This window comes from Bombina bombina, chromosome 12 (assembly GCF_027579735.1).
Source record: "Bombina bombina isolate aBomBom1 chromosome 12, aBomBom1.pri, whole genome shotgun sequence".
In the NCBI taxonomy this organism is placed as follows: domain Eukaryota; kingdom Metazoa; phylum Chordata; class Amphibia; order Anura; family Bombinatoridae; genus Bombina; species Bombina bombina.
Window position 1 is genome coordinate 13,757,868 of NC_069510.1, and position 16,837 is coordinate 13,774,704.

Consider the following 16,837-nt stretch of genomic DNA (forward strand, 5'->3'; position numbering starts at 1 on the left):
TTCCAATTTACTTCTATTATCAAATTTGCTTTGTTCATATGTTGAAGAGATACCTAAGTAGACAACATCTGGAGCACTACATGACAGGACATAGTGCTGTCATCTAGTGTTCTTGCATATGAATAACACTCCTGCAAAATTGCTGCTGCTCCAGCAAAAGTAACCAAAAGAATGAAGAAAATGGATAACAGAATTAAATGCTCTATCTGAATCATGAAATATATATTTTGGGTTTCATATCCCTTTAATAGTTTCATGTAATTTTATAATTAACTTAAAGGGACAGTAAAGTCCAAAAAAAAACTTTCATGTTTCAAATAGGGCATGTAATTTTATACAACTTTCTAATTTACTTTTATCACCAATTTTGCTTTGTTCTCTTGGTATTCTTAGTTGAAAGCTAAACCTAGGAAGGCTCATATGATAATTTCTAAGCCCTTGAAGGCCGCCTCTAATCACATGCTTTTGTATTTGCTTTTCACAGAAGGGGAGAGCTAGTTCAGGTAAACCCTATAGATAACATTGTGAGCACGCCTGTGAATTGTGGCAGACACTGCACTAATTGGCTAAAATGAAAGTCAATAGATAATAAATAAAATGTCATGTGATCAGGGGGCTGTCAGAAGATGCTTAGATACAAGGTAATCACAGAGGTAAAAAGTATATTAATATAACCGTGGTGGTTATGCAAAACTGGGGAATAGGTAATAAAAGGCTTATTTATCTTTTAAAACAACAAAAATGTGGGTATTGACTGTCCCTTTAATACACTTCAATATAATGATAAATTAACACTTTGCAAGTTTCACAGGTTAACATTAGGATTTCCAACATTTTTAAGTTTTTAAGAAACCTATATTATGGTATAAGAAATTATTATAAAAAATATTATGTGTAAGAAACTTTTTTTAAAAAAAATCTTTATTTATAAACCAATAACATAAAAAAAAAGAAAGAAATAAAGTGGATTGATTTCACATAATCATTTCACCTCGCAGGGTGGATTAAACATAATAGACAGTAAATTCAAATTTCGTATTTCATATTTTCATTACATCTCGCAAAAATGTTTTAGGGAAATAACAGAAAAAATTGTATTACAGAGAATTTATTAACTTGGACCTGGTCCAAAGGTATAGCAGGAACTCTGCTCACATTGCCCCCTACACTATGCTTAACAAGTCCAAAGGGTATTCATTGTTAAGTATATCTGACATTCAAAGTTAACCTAAACCTATACTTAAAAATAACGAAAGGTATAACCAATCAATCACTACCATATGTCCTTATGTTGTTGGGTGTTTCTGTTTCACAGGCAAACCAACAACTCAAACAAAATTAACAACAAAACACACAAACAAGTAAACAAACACAAAACCAAAAAGAAAAGAGAAAAAAAGGGTGAGGGGCTTTCCTCTCTCTTCCTCCACAATCCCATTCCCCCCTACCCACCATTTTCTCTTTTTGTTTCCCCTTCCTTTCCTTTTCCTTTTCTTCCCCCCCCCCCCCCGGTTTTAATTCAGGGATCATGTCCATTCCACTGGCAGTCAACCCGATTGTATCCAGGCATCAAAACAGGTTGTTTTTTTAAAGATAGATATAAATTGTTGTTGTATCACTGGAGGAAAGGTTTTCATTGGGCCTAACCATTTATAGATATCTTTCTCCATTTTTTCTTCAGAATTATTGTCAATATAATACTGCTCTATAATTATTGTATTAGCAATCATGGCTTTAAAGGTTTGGAAGGATAGTGGATCACTAGCCCTCCAGTTCAACAAAATTAAATTACGGCCATTCAGAATTATTGTATTAATTGTCTTGAATTGTATATTTCTTTTATAGTTGCACAAAAAATATATCTTGTGAGTTTATAGTAAATTCTTGTTCCAAACTTTTAGATAACCAATAATTCACTTTATTCCAAAACTGTTTAATTTTCGGGCACCCCCAAAAACAATGTAGTAGGTCTGCATTGGAGTTACTACATTTTATACAGACATTGGTGTCCTCCCGAAACCATTTTTTGAGCTATGCAGGCATTATATAGACCCTATTTAAGAGTTTACAGAGTGATTCCCTCCACAAAACTATAGCAGTTGCTTTTTGAGCCTAAAACCCTCAATCTCTTCCATTGTAACAGATGGGATTTTTTTTTCCACTTTGTCAATAGAACATTTAAATGAATCTGATCATCCCGATTGAGTAAGATATTATACATAAAGGAGATAGAGTAATTACCTTGTTTATAGATTTTAATAGCTAGATTAATATCTCCTAGGTTCTAATCAGAATCATTGTCCTCCCTAAATTCCCTGTAATAGTGTCTCAATTGTAAATAAGCAAAAAAACTATGTTTATGTAGAGTAAACTCATTTTGTAGCTCTGCAAATGATTTAACTACATCTAAAGTCTCTCCCCTTATTTGCACCACATTTTGTAAGTCTTTGTTATGTCAAAGCTTAAAGGTTTTTGAGGATGTCCCTGCTGGAAATTTTGGGTTTCCACATATTGGCAAATATTTAGAAGATTTCCACTTAATATTTAATACTTTACAGAATTTTTGCCAAGCCAAAATACGGTGAGAAAATATCCTCATCCTTGCTATTCGTTTAGGCATTTCTATCTTAGGGAGATGAAGACGTGCTTTTAAGACAAATGGTGTCACTATCCCTAATTTCAATTGCAAATTAGTTATGTATTCTTTTTTTTCTGTTATCCAATCTATAATAAATTTACTTAGAGATACTAAATTATAGTACTTAAGATTAGGTAGGGCTAATCCACCTACTTCAACATGTAAACAAAGTTTATCAATGGATAGCCGTTTGCATTTTTGTTTCCATATAAATCTTGCCGTTATCCCATTAAAATGGGTAATATCTTTAGCTTTGATCAGAATAGGTAGATTTTGCAATAGATATAGTAGTTGCGGAAAGAAGATATTTTTCACCATCGAGATTCAAGAAGAAAGTGAAATGGGTAACGTCATCCAATTATCTAGATTCTTTTATATTTTTTAAAGAAAGGGGTAAAATGTAACATATACCAAACAGCTGGATCATTAGGTATTTTAATACCTAGATAGTTTAAAGATTCTACTGTTTTAAAGGGACAGATATTACTTGGACAATTATCTTCAACAATCCATAAAATTTCTGATTTATCTGGATTAATTTTATATTCTGAGAAGGACCCAAATTGTAATGCTAAAGTTAAGAATTGTTGAATTGAATTGTCGGTATTGTTATCGCTTAAGAATAATAGTAAGTCATCTGCAAAAAGTGTAAGAACCGTTTTAACTTGCCCAATCCTAATCCCTAACAACTCTTGTCATAGTCTAATTGCAAAGGGTTCTAATGCCAAATTAAACAGGAGAGGTGACAGGGGACAACCCTGTCTAGTACCTTTTTCCAGAATGATATCTTTAGTGATCTCAGAGTTGATTAACAGATTAGAGGTTGGATTATGATTAATGGCTTGTATTAAATTTGCGAAGTTCCTCTTAAACCCAAATTGAAAGAGTGATGTAAACAAGTGGTCCCATTTTATAAGATCAAAAGCTTTTTCTGCATCAACCGCTAATAGTGCTAGGTTTGATTTATTGGGTTTTTCCTTATCTTTATTTTTAGTCCAGAAATATTCAAGCACCGTTAAGACCCTACGAATAATTTTAGCTACATTTCTACCCGTCATAAATCCTACTTGGTCTTCATGGATTATTTTCCCGAGATATTTTTTTAATCTGTTTGCTACAATAGACATAATAATTTTGTAGTCTCTGTTGAGTAATAATATCGGCCTATAGGATGACACACTTTCTGGGTCTTTATCTTTTTTGGGTATCAATATGTTAGTAGAGGCCGAAAAGTATTTAGAAGGTTTTATGTTTTCCACAAAGTATATATTAAAGAGTTTCACAAGGGTACCTGAGATATGTTCTTTTAGGATTTTTTACAATTCAATTGGGAGTTGATCTGGTCCAGGCGCTTTGGATACTTTGATATGTTCTATCACCTCTTCCACTGAAATTGGAAGATTTAATTCCTCTAAGTCTTCTTCCGCAATCTTAGGGACCCTACAGTTACTCCAGAAACTTTGTTTATTCTGTATATTAACCTCCTCCCTCTTATAGATCTTCTTGTAATGATTGTAAAAGATTTCTCTAATTTCACTAGGATTAGTGGCGACTCTACCTTTATTCCTAATTTTATTGATTGATTTATTACTTTGTCTACTCTTAATCAAGGCTGAGAGATATTTGGCTGATTTTCCATAATTTCCACGGAATTTTGCTTTCAATTTTAAATCCTCTTTCATCGCTTGTCGTCTAAGAAATAGATCCCTTTCTTGTTTTGTTTTTTTACATATATTTATCCCAGCAATATTTATCGGGGTTAGAGATATATATTTCATAGCTATTTCTAACTTGGTTAGTTAATTGGGTTTCTCTTGGTTTATATTTCTTCTTCCATTTGCACAGATATGCCCTTATCTCACCCCTTATAAACGCCTTAAAGGCTTCCCATAAGACCTCTGGTTTATTTACATACTCTCTGTTATTATGAAAATATTAATTCTACTTGGCTATCAACCAGTTATTGAATTGTATATTATTCATTAGATAAGGGGGAAGGAAAGTCTAACAAAATTTGGCATATAATTCGGGTCAGTCTTAATCTGGAGCGAGATAACTGCAAGATCCGAAATGGAGATATCCTTTATATCTGCACTAATAGCTTGATTTAAGAGGTGTACTGAGACAAGGAAAAGATCTATATGTGAGAATGTGCCAAATGTTTTAGATTCGCAGGTATATGCTTTTATATCAGGAAATTGTGTGCGCCATATATCAAAATTATTTAAATTTTTCATAAAATTAAAGAGTATCCTATTTTTCCCTTGTTCACATTTATTCAAACACTTAAATCTATCCAGTCATGGCTTAGGGGCTACATTGAAATTGCCACCAATAATATTTTTTATTACTATAACTCATCAATTTTATTTTAAGACTATCCCAAAACCCTTTATCTGGGTTATTTGGACCATATACATTGCATAGATCATTTTTACCCCCTAGGTCATTACTTCTATTATAAGGTAACTTCACTGAGGATCTATATCTTGAGTCAGAATATCATACTGCAAACTTTTATGAAGTAGAACAGTAACCCCCCTTTTTCTCCCACAATATGGTGAATAGACAATATTCCCTACCCACTTAGACTTTAATTTAAGCGCCTCGTCCGGTTTTAGGTGGGTCTCTTGCAAAAAAAGCAATTTGCGGGTTAAATTAATTTAAATGTTTTAATATTAGTTTCCTTTTAATGGGGGAAGTAATCCCGCCCACATTCCAGAATAAAACATTTACATTACTCATAGTTCTTTAGCTGCATGTAATCACACTTTTTTCCTACCCTGTATCCTAGAAAGAAAAGTGGGGGGCAAGCATATGGGGGAGCCATAAATAACAAATGAGGAGGGCAAAGGGGGGACGAGAGAAGGGAGAGAGAGATAAAAAAAGATTCAAAAAGGAAGACTATCAAACATTTAAAATCCCGAGATAGTCCAGCCACCATCTATATTTCTTAGAAGCTTACAAAGAAAAAAGAGAAGAGAGAAAAAAAATGAATCCATCAATTCTTACTAAGTTATTTTTAATTCCTTACAAAGAACCTGGGCTTACTCTGCATCGTTAATTACTTGTGTATTACCATTTATCTCAATAATGGTTTTGGCTGGATAAACTAGTCTTTCTTGGAAATTGGCATTAATAAACTTTGTACAGAATGGGGCCATAATTCTCCTCTTCGCTGTTGACTCTGCCGAAAAATCCTGAAAAAGTAATAACCTGTGTTGTTCAATTTTACACTCTTTCATTTTACAATAATTACTCAGGATACTTATCCTGAAAATTGAGATACTTAATTCTAGGTTTAGGATATCTACTCGTGTTATCCTTTGCTGGTCCTACTCTATGTGCTCTTTCTACTAACATAGGTGTTTGATTTAATATACCCAGACACTGGGGTAGCATAACTGCCGCAAAAGACAATAGGTCACTATATTCCTTGGTCTCAGGCAGACCGACCACTTTTATATTATTACGTCTAGACCTGTCTTCAAGGTCTTCAATCCTAGCTTGTAGTGAAGCGATTTTCCCTTGCACTAACAATTGTATCATTATTATTTGCTTGATCTTCTAAGTTAGAGATTCTAATCTCTGCTTCATCTAGCCTATTTGCAAGCTGTCTAATTTCCATAGTAAGATTAGAAAGCTCAGATTTAATTCCTTCAAACTGAGGTGTAAATAATTTGGATATCTGTTTTAAGTAACTGCTTATTCTCTGTAGAAATTGAAGACGTTTCATCCTGGCAGCTTAAACTAGTATCAGCATTTTTAAGCAGCTTTTTTTTCTTTGGATTTAGGTGGCATAGCAGGAGATTTATTAGTGGTTAAAGGGCCAGTATACACACAAAAAAAATTGGGCTAATTTAATAAAACTCTTGATGTATAAAAAGTTTGCAATTGACATGCATTATTTTTTTTACTTCTAAAGAGTTAAAAATGGGGAAGAAACGTGCAGTGTTTTTACTGGATATGGAGACAATCATCCTACACACTACTTAGAGAGAGAGTTTTTACCTCAGTCCCTAACTAGTGTGTTTACTGACAGCCCTCCTGCTGGAGCTATCTGGGTAATGTAGTTTGCACATAACGCTGCACAAAGTACAAGCATAAAAACAACTTTGAATAAATCTAAGAAAAATACTTTGTCCATTTAACTCAGAAAACTAGTTTAATGCACAGCTAATAAAGTGGGTTACTAGTAAATATCTAAACCAGTAGAATATGTTATGAACACTAAATGATTTTAGGGGGTTGCTCTATACAAACTTCAGAAACGATGCAAAGATAAAGAGTAGCCGGTAAACTCACAGCTTGTTCTCTTCTCTGCCTTCCGTTGTGTCTCTGCAGGAATTCCACCCCCCTCCCGGTTCGGCAGTGTTAGAGGTTGCTCCGGTGTCAGGATAACATAGTTAAATGCTGTGGTAACCGGGAGGGGGGAAGAATTCCTGCAGAAATACAACAGAGGCAGAGGATGCAGAGATACAGAGAAGCAGATAAACTCACAGCTTGTTCTCCTCTCTGCCTTCCGTTGTGTCTCTGCAGGAATTCCATCCCCCTCCCGGTTCAGCAGTCAAACTTTGCAAACTAAATGTCAAACGATTGGCTGCATTGTGCTCATGTCAGCTGCGCTGCTGACAGCAAACGGACAAAGAATAAAAATGGTTACATATTTAAAAAAAAAATATGCAACAGCCTGTACATTGCTATAAATTAATAACACGGCTCACAGATAGATCTTCCGGAAATTTACAAGTATTAGCTGCTCCGGCATGGGGGCTGGCTGTAAGGACAATAGGGAGAGAGGAGAAAAGTCTTGCTTTGTAGTTAGTGTGTCCTACGAACGTATTCTTAGGTACTGAAACGTTATCATCAGTTTTAGAAGCTTTAGCAGCAAAATTGCTAATACATGCTAATTACAAACTTTATATTCTTTGAATTCTTTATTTAAATAGGCTATATTTTTTGAGTGTATAATGTATAATAGGACATCGATGGAAGAGGATGCTCCGCATCGGATGGATTGAAGATGGACCCGCTCCGCTCCGGATGGATGAAGATAGAAGATGCCGCCTGGATGAAGCCTTCTGCCAGTCTGGAGGTCCTCTTCTGCCCAGATAGGATGAAGACTTCTGCCGGTCTGGAGGTCCACTTGTGCCTGGCTGGGTGAAGACGGCTCAAGGTAGGGTGATCTTCAAGGGGTTAGTGTTAGGTTTTTTTTAAGGGGGTGGGTTTTAGAGTAGGGTTGGGTGTGTGGGTGGTGGGTTTTAATGTTGGGGGGGTATTTTTTTTTTTTTACAGGTAAAAGAGCTGATTACTTTGGGGCAATGCCTCGCAAAAAGCCCTTTTAAGGGCTATTTGTAATTTAGTATAGGGTAGGGAATTTTATTATTTTGGGGGGATTTTTTATTTTATTAGGGGGCTTAGATTAGGTGTAATTAGTTTAAAATTCTTGTATTTTTTTATTTTCTGTAATTTAGTTGTTTTTTGTGTGTACTTTAGTTAATTTAAGTTAATTTTGTTTAATTGTAGGTAATTGTATTTAATTTATTTAATTGTTTTAATTGTAGTATAGTGTTAGGTGTAATTGTAACTTAGGTTAGGAGTTATTTTACAGGTAAATTTGTATTTATTTTAGCTAGGTAGTTTATTAAATAGTTATATAGTAATTAAATAACTATTGTACCTAGTTAAAATAAATACAAAGTTGCCTATAAAATAAAAATAAACTCTAAGCTAGCTACAATGTAATTTATTTGTTATATTGTAGCTATCTTAGGGTTTATTTTATAGGTAAGTATTTAGTTTTAAATAGGAATAATTTAGTTAATAATAGTAATTTTATTTAGATTAATTTAAATAATATTTAAGTTAGGGGGGGTGTTAGGGTTAGACTTAGGTTTAGGGATTAATAACTTTAATATAGTGGCGGCGGTGTAGGGGGGGCAGGATAGGGGTTAATAAGTTTAATGTAGGTGGCGGCGGTGTGGGGGGGGCAGGATAAGGGTTAATAAGTTTAATGTAGGGGCAGTGGGCTCCGGGAGCGGCGGTTTAGGGGTTAAACATTTTATTTAGTTGCGGCGGGGTCCGGGAGCGGTGGTTTAGGGGTTAAACATTTTATTTAGTTGCGGCGGGGTCCAGGAGCGGCGGTTTAGGTGTTAATACGTATAATGTAGGTGGTGGCGGTGTCAGGGTAGCGGTTTAGGGGTTAATAAGTATAATGTAGGTGGCGGCGGTGTGGGGGGGGCAGATTAGGGGTGTTTAGACTTGGGGTACATGTTAGGGTGTTAGGTGCAGACACTTCCCATAGGAATCAATGGGATATCGGGCAGCAGCTAACATGAACTTTCGCTGCTGTCAGACTCCCATTGATTCCTATGGGATCCGCCGCCTCCAGGGCGGCGGATTGAAAACCAGGTACGCCCGGAATAGTGGCGAGCGTACCTGCTAGTTCTTTGATAACTAGCAAAAGTAGTCAGATTGTGCCGAACTTGCGTTCGGAACATCTGGAGTGATGTAACCATCAATCTGTGTCGGACTGAGTCCGGCGAATCGTATGTTACATCACTAAATTCAACTTTTGCCGGTCTGTAGGGCTTGATAACTATGGCGAATCAGCCTCGCCACAAATACGCTGCAGAATTCCAGCGTATTTGCGGTTGACGGCTTGATAAATAGAGGCCTAAGTCTCCTATATTGCAATAGGTATAGTTATCACTATAATCTTATTTCCTTTGTACTTAACTAAGCAACTCTTAGGTATATATATCTTAATATACAGATACTGTTGTCAGAACTACAAAAAATTAGCTTAGCATCCTGCAGGCTCAAATTATCACATCAATTCACTTTGTTCTTTTTTAAGCGTTAGCAGTTTACCCATACAAAAACAAATATATATATATAATAGTATCCGGCAGAAATAGTTCTCTTGTAGTATCAAGATTTCTTCTGTTACCTCTTGAATGTGTAACCAAACTAGTTTCTGCCGCAAACTATGATTAATTATAGCTGCAGTATGCAAATAATTTACTTTTTAAGAAATGTCTACAATTTTCAGTATACTTCAATATTAATACAAAAGAACAAATTTTTCATGCGTATAGAATCTCTGGCACATTCTAGACTCTAGTGGACAAATTTATATCCACCTCAATATAATACCTTTATATTTAAATATGCAACTTTTAGAGATATATGTCTTTCTTAATCTACAGCATTTTCAACAGTGCTACGTTACCTAGTGTTTAAACTTTACCAATTAAAATTGTCACATCAATACTCTTTTTTTGGTCTGTTTTAACAACTCACAGTATACCCATGCAAAGGCAGATATATGTATAGTGCTATCAGACTACGGTACTTCTCTTATAATATCAGATTTTCTTTTTGTTACCTCTTAGATACATAGGGAATCTTATAGCAGTTGACAATTTACCTGTACAAAGACAGATATATGTATAGTAGTATCAAACTACTATTATTCATTTCTGATATCTGTTTAAATGTATAAAATAGACTAGTCTGCATTCAACTGTAGTTGATAACCAATCTAGACTCTATAATTGACTATGGTAGAATTATCTAGATCTGCTATCCATAACCAGCCTATATTTCCATCTATCATTAGATAAACCACAAATAGGAAGGTCGAGACATACTTTCAACAGAGGGACAAAATCTAATACTCCTTAGTTCTTATTATAATCAGGCTCTTCGAATATTCAATATTCCGTATACTGCAGTATGCTTAAAAATAAAGGAGCCTGGTCTCTAGAAACAAAAGCATTAAATTTGAATAGGTTCTTTCCAGCTCCACCAAATTTTTTAATCTTGTAGGGTGGAGAGAGGTATCAACCCCCCAACAACTGTTGCTTTGTAGTTAATAGTAGGTTTGTAATTAGCTGGAGTCCCTTTATTTATATCAATATGGAGAGGATTTATCACAGTTCCATTTTATATTTCCCAGTCTTCCTTAAACTAGCCACCTTCTCTTTTCATTATTTTCCTTAACTTTAAATGTCCCCCTTCTGTAAGGGCTTGAGAGTTAATAGTATGTGTAATGACTCCTCAATGCAAACATCAATATTTCCCAATGGAGGGAGGAGGGCTGCTTCGAAAGTTCAAGATTTATGCCCTTCTTATGTTGTATTTAAGATTCGCTTTTAGAGTTAATTTAAGCTAATATCCCTTTTAAACCCAGGGCTTACTGTATCGTTCCAGGATACTGGGGTCCTCCCGGTGCTTTTAGCTGGACGTAAGACTGCCTTACCTTCACCCTGTGTGACTTTCACTGTCGGATTCTCAATGATGCTCCCAGCTGCTTTGTAGGATCAGGTGCTCACACTTTGGTTTTCTCAACGGCACCTTTATTTCTGCTCTCCAAAGCAGATCTTGCCAGTGGCATTGGATCTTCATACAGCGGTCACCGGTTCTTTTAAAGGTAAGCCGTGTCTCTGCAAGCACTCTGCATTTGAGGCTTAAGAGATGGCGTCTGAGTGTGTTTGGCCACGGCTAGCCAGCCTATAGCCAGTTAAGCGTCTTCTGCCCACCAGGTCCTACCGATGCAGGACATCAATGTATCCAAGACAGACAGTTAGGTCTTGGCCAAGGAAGCTGATGGGTCGACGAATCCTGGCGTTGTCGTCGGACTGTGAGAGAGCCTGGACTAGCCGCATGCACACACTTAAAGTGACATTAAACACTTTGAGACTGTCCCTTCATACCGCTAGGACGTTCTATGCCGTCCTAATTGCATTGGGTTTTAGGGGGATACAGGGGATAAGAACATTTTCAATCAATTTTAATTTAATTTTTTTTTTAGAAAAAAGTCTACTGCTGATTTAAAATTCAGACTATGTACTATTGCATTGTCTTTTTTATCATGCATTGGTTGTTTATGTAATTCTGCTGTATTTAATGGTCATTTAAACCCTGTTAAATAGTCACTTTGATTTGGTAAAGAGCCATTGTTTGCACATTGTATCTGAAACCAAGATTGTCGTAAGCCGATAAGATCAGCTAGAGGGAACATTGGTTTCAATATGGCACAACTTTGTAGAAGCTAAAGTACTTTACAGAAACTAAAATGTTACACTTATTTTTATTATATTTATATAACTAATACAATTTAAAAAAATAAATATACATTTTCCGGGCTAATCTTTATATTAAAAATGTATTTACTGCTTAATGTGCCTTTAGCACAATCAAGAAATGCCTCACAAACCAGAAAATAATGATTTTCAAGAGATCAAAACTGTTACAAGTTGGAATGTCCCTTAGATTTTTCTTTGCATAAATGTTTTGTAGATGATCCATTTATATAGCCCATCTGGGAGTGTTTTTGTAACAATTTATAGTTTTGCTTATTTTTTAAATAACATTGTGCTGATTTTCATACTCCTAACCAAGCCACAAAGTTTTAGATGTATACTTTTGTCTACAGATTTGTGCTTGCTCCTGTTTGAGTAATGTGTCTTTTCATATCCAAGGAAGAGGGATGTCTGCTGTTCCTGTTTCCCCAGCCCCTTTCACTGGGTGTCCCAGGCTAACCTCATCAACAGTGCTAAACAGAGCTTCTAACTATCGCCTAGATTTAGAGTTCTGCGTTAGCCGTCAAAACCAGCGTTAGGGGCTCCTAACGCTGGTTTTGGCCGCCCGCTGGTATTTAGAGTCAGTCAGGAAAGGGTCTAACGCTCACTTTCCAGCCGCGACTTTTCCATACCGCAGATCCCCCTACGCCAATTGCGTATCCTATCTTTTCAATGGGATCTTTCTAACGCTGGTATTTAGAGTCTTGGCTGAAGTGAGCATTAGAAATCTAACGACAAGACTCCAGCCACAGAGAAAAGCCAGGAGTTAAGAGCTTGCTGGGCTAACGCCGGTTCATAAAGCTCTTAACTACTGTGCTCTAAAGTACACTAACACCTATAAACTACCTATGTACCCCTAAACCGAGGTCCCCCCACATCGCTGCCACTCTAATAAAAAATTTTAACCCCTAATCTGCCGACCGCACACCGCCGCAGCCTACATTATCCCTATGTACCCCTAATCTGCTGCCCCTAACACCGCCGACCCCTATATTATATTTATTAACCCCTAATCTGCCGCCCCCAATGTCGCCGCCACCTACCTACAATTATTAACCCCTAATCTGCCGACCGGACCTCACCGCTACTATAATAAAGTTATTAACCCCTAATCTGCCTCACTCCCGCCTCAATAACCCCATAATAAATAGTATTAACCCCTAATCTGCCCTCCCTAACATCACCGACACCTAACTTCAAGTATTAACCCATAATCTGCCGACCGGACCTCACCGCTACTCTAATAAATTTATTAACCCCTAAAGCTAAGTCTAACCCTAACACTAACACCCCCCTAAGTTTAATATAATTTTCATCTAACAAAATAAATTATTTCTTATTAAATGAATTATTCCTATTTAAAGCTAAATACTTACCTGTAAAATAAACCCTAATATAGCTACAATATAAATTATAATTATATTGTAGCTATTTTAGGATTAATATTTATTTTACAGGTAAATTTGTATTTATTTTAACCAGGTACAATAGCTATTAAATAGTTAATAACTATTTAATAGCTACCTAGTTAAAATAATTACAAAATTACCTGTAAAATAAATCCTAACCTAAGTTACAATTAAACCTAACACTACACTATCAATAAATTAATTAAATAAAATACCTACAATTATCTACAATTAAACCTAACACTACACTATCAATAAATTAATTACATACAAATACCTACAAATAAATACAATTAAATAAACTAACTAAAGTACAAAAAATAAAAAAATAATTTACAAACATTATAAAAATATTACAACAGTTTTAAGCTAATTACACCTACTCTAAGCCCCCTAATAAAATAACAAAGCCCCCCAAAATAAAAAAAATGCCCTACCCTATTCTAAAATAAAAATAGAAAAGCTCTTTTACCTTACCAGCCCTTAAAAGGGCCTTTTGCGGGGCATGCCCCAAAGAATTCTGCTCTTTTGCCTGTAAAAAAAACATACAATACCCCCCCAACATTACAACCCACCACCCACATACCCCGAATCTAACCCAAACCCCCCTTAAATAAACCTAACACTAAGCCCCTGAAGATCTTCCTACCTTATCTTTACCACGCCAGGTATCACCGATCCGTCCAGAAGAGGCTCCGAAATCTTCATCCAAGCCCAAGCGGGGGCTGAAGAGGTCCATCATCCGGCTGAAGTCTTGATCCAAGCGGGGGCTGAAGAGATCAATAAATAGAAGTATAATATAATATAGAAGTGCATTAGGCTAGTGATTCGTACTTTTATTATAGACATGCACCTCAGTGAGAATGGCCATGGTTAATTTTTGTTTGTCTGCACATGTTATTAGTCATCCATCACTGATAAAGAAAGTATACACTTGAATTGGACCTATTTTTTTAGGTTGCGATATAGGTGTATGTGGGTTCTATGTACATAAAATAACATATGACAAGCACGGCTTCCCTGGTCGCGCTCGATCGGATGGTGAGTTGTCAGTATATTTGGGGCGGTCGGCTACATTTGTCTGGCCACTTGTCTATCATGCCAGATTTTGGAACATATGGCCCCAATTATATTACAAGCAACTAACACACTGTGGAATTAGAATTATTCAGGAGGCGTACACTTCTATCTGAATCACATTGTAAATAACCACACACTGTGCAATGACGATTAACCAAGGGGCGTACACTTCCATCTGCATCACACCAACGCAACCAATAATAAAATTTGTGAACTGACAATAAAATATGAGAACTAACGCCTATTGAAGTACAAAAACAAACAGTCTTTACACAGCTACCAATTCCAGACATACCCGCAAATGAATAGAAAATTAGGTTGCAACTTTTACCACAAGCCGACAACGGTAAGAGAATACTGTGACCACCAATGTTTATATTTATCAACACTTAAGTTCTAAGTGCTAACCTTGCATATGCGCTTAAAGCAGGTAATGAGAAGGAAGCACCTTACACCTCCCAGTAACATTATAGGGCAACGCAATTTCTTTTCTATGTATGTATATATAATCACCATTTGCAACAAAAATAATAGCCTATCCAGATTTGGAGATGATTGTAAAGCACAGTATATTTCATTATTTCAAAGTACAATATATCTTATATGTTTATGATAGGTACGTTCCACCCCTTATGCTGGATATCACAATCAGGGACTATGGTTACACTAGACAGGTGTAAGTCATTAATTAGGAAACACACCCCATTGAAGGGAGGCAAATGTTTGTTAGTAAGATATATAAGGCAGAGGTAGGAAGGGGAGTTATTTTATGCCTGATGAAACGGTCTGTGAACCGAGAAACGCGTCACAACTATTGTGGTAACATTGGCAACCCTGTTATCCACTTTTAATAACAACTATTGTGTTCTTTATTTTAACCTTTGTTTTTAATAAATATTTGGACTTTTACTCTCGAGTGGATCTCTCTACCTACCTTCTGCCTTTACAAGAGATATCCCTGACACTTGGTGCAGTATATTTGGATCACTGTACCCACTGTTCCACAACATCATAACCATCAAGAGACCATCTGTTTGGGTGAGCTGCCACAGATGGGGATTGATATGCGGGCATACTTTAGGATGCATAATAACATATTTTAACAGTGTTTTGATGTGATATGAATGATAGTAATGTTTGTTATGATGTGATGCTATATGAATAGTAATAATGATTGTTTTAGGGACAACATGTGTTTGTTAGACACGCCCATAATGGGCGTTGGATGTCAATCGTTTGCTAATTGGTTGCTTAAAGGTTTAAATAGAAGACAGGGCCGGCCCTAGCCATTGTGGGGCCCAAGGCAGGATGACAAAATGGGGCCCCCTTTCTCCCCACCTCCATTCCCGTCTTCACCTCCAACCCCGCCCCATCTCCACTTCCAACCCCGCCCCCAGTTTTTAAAATGAAAAAAAAAATGGGAGAAAAATCATTTAAGGTAATGCACAAAATTTTAAATTAAAAAACATATAAATCCACTAAAGTGGAGCACTATGACATTGCATATATTGCAATATACCATTTATACTATTGAAACAACTGTTTATGTATATAATGAAGAATTATGTTGACAACTAGGGACAGTTGAACTGGGCCTTATTTTTATGTGTTTTCTTATGATAACAAGAACATTGCAGAGACGCCAGGGCCGGCCCTAGCAAGTGCACAAGGCTGGAATGGGCCATCGGAATACCGGGAAAAATCCCGGTGAGCCGGCAGCTGCCTGCAGTGTGTGGAGACTAAAGCAGCAGAGACCAGTGTGGCTGTGTGAGGGAGCACAGCGGCCAATTAACAGCAGGGCCGAATCAATGTAGAGCTGGAGTACTGTGTACTTTTTTTTTTTATGATTATTTTTTTTGTAAGGGGGCAGTCCAAGGAAACAGCTTGGGCATCTTACTTTAGGAGGAAGGGAGTTAGCTGAGAAAGTGCGCACCAGTTATTCAGAGCGGGAATTTGGAGCGGGAGGAGGGAAATACACTGAGCACTCTCACGCCTGCCAGTGCCCGTGGTTTGTAAGTGGTGACTGAGCACAGAGGCGCGGCAACAGAGAAGAGATGGAGCAGTAAAAACAAGGTAAGAAACCCCCTCAGTGAGCCCTGCACTTAGAGAGCTGTGTGTAAAATCCCCCCCCTGCCTGTGATGAACTGGGCTCTGTGCGAGTTAGTAAAGTGTGAGAGCTCTCTGTTTATTTAAGCTGTGGTGCTCCCCCTCTTGCTGAATTTACTGCTTGTTAGTCTGGTGTCTTCTGTCCCTTCAACCTTCCTGTCATTTAGTGCCATTTTATGAGTGAGATAAAAGGTCAGATAAGTGGGAATTTGTAGTAAATCATTGACTACTGCTCTTTTTTAGAAAGATTTTTCCCCTTACATTATTTTTAACACCTAATATTTAACAGGAGTTAAATAGAAGGTATTAAAAATAATGTAAGGGGAAAAAAACTTTTTAATAGAAAAGGGCAGTAGTCAATGATTTACTACAAATTCCCACTTATCTGACCTTTTTTTGTGGCCATCATAATTTTAAAAGTGTGTGTACTTTTATTATTATTTTTAAACTGTTTAAATTGTATTATTATTATAATAAAAAACATGATTATCCTGACATTTCTGGCTTCTTAATAT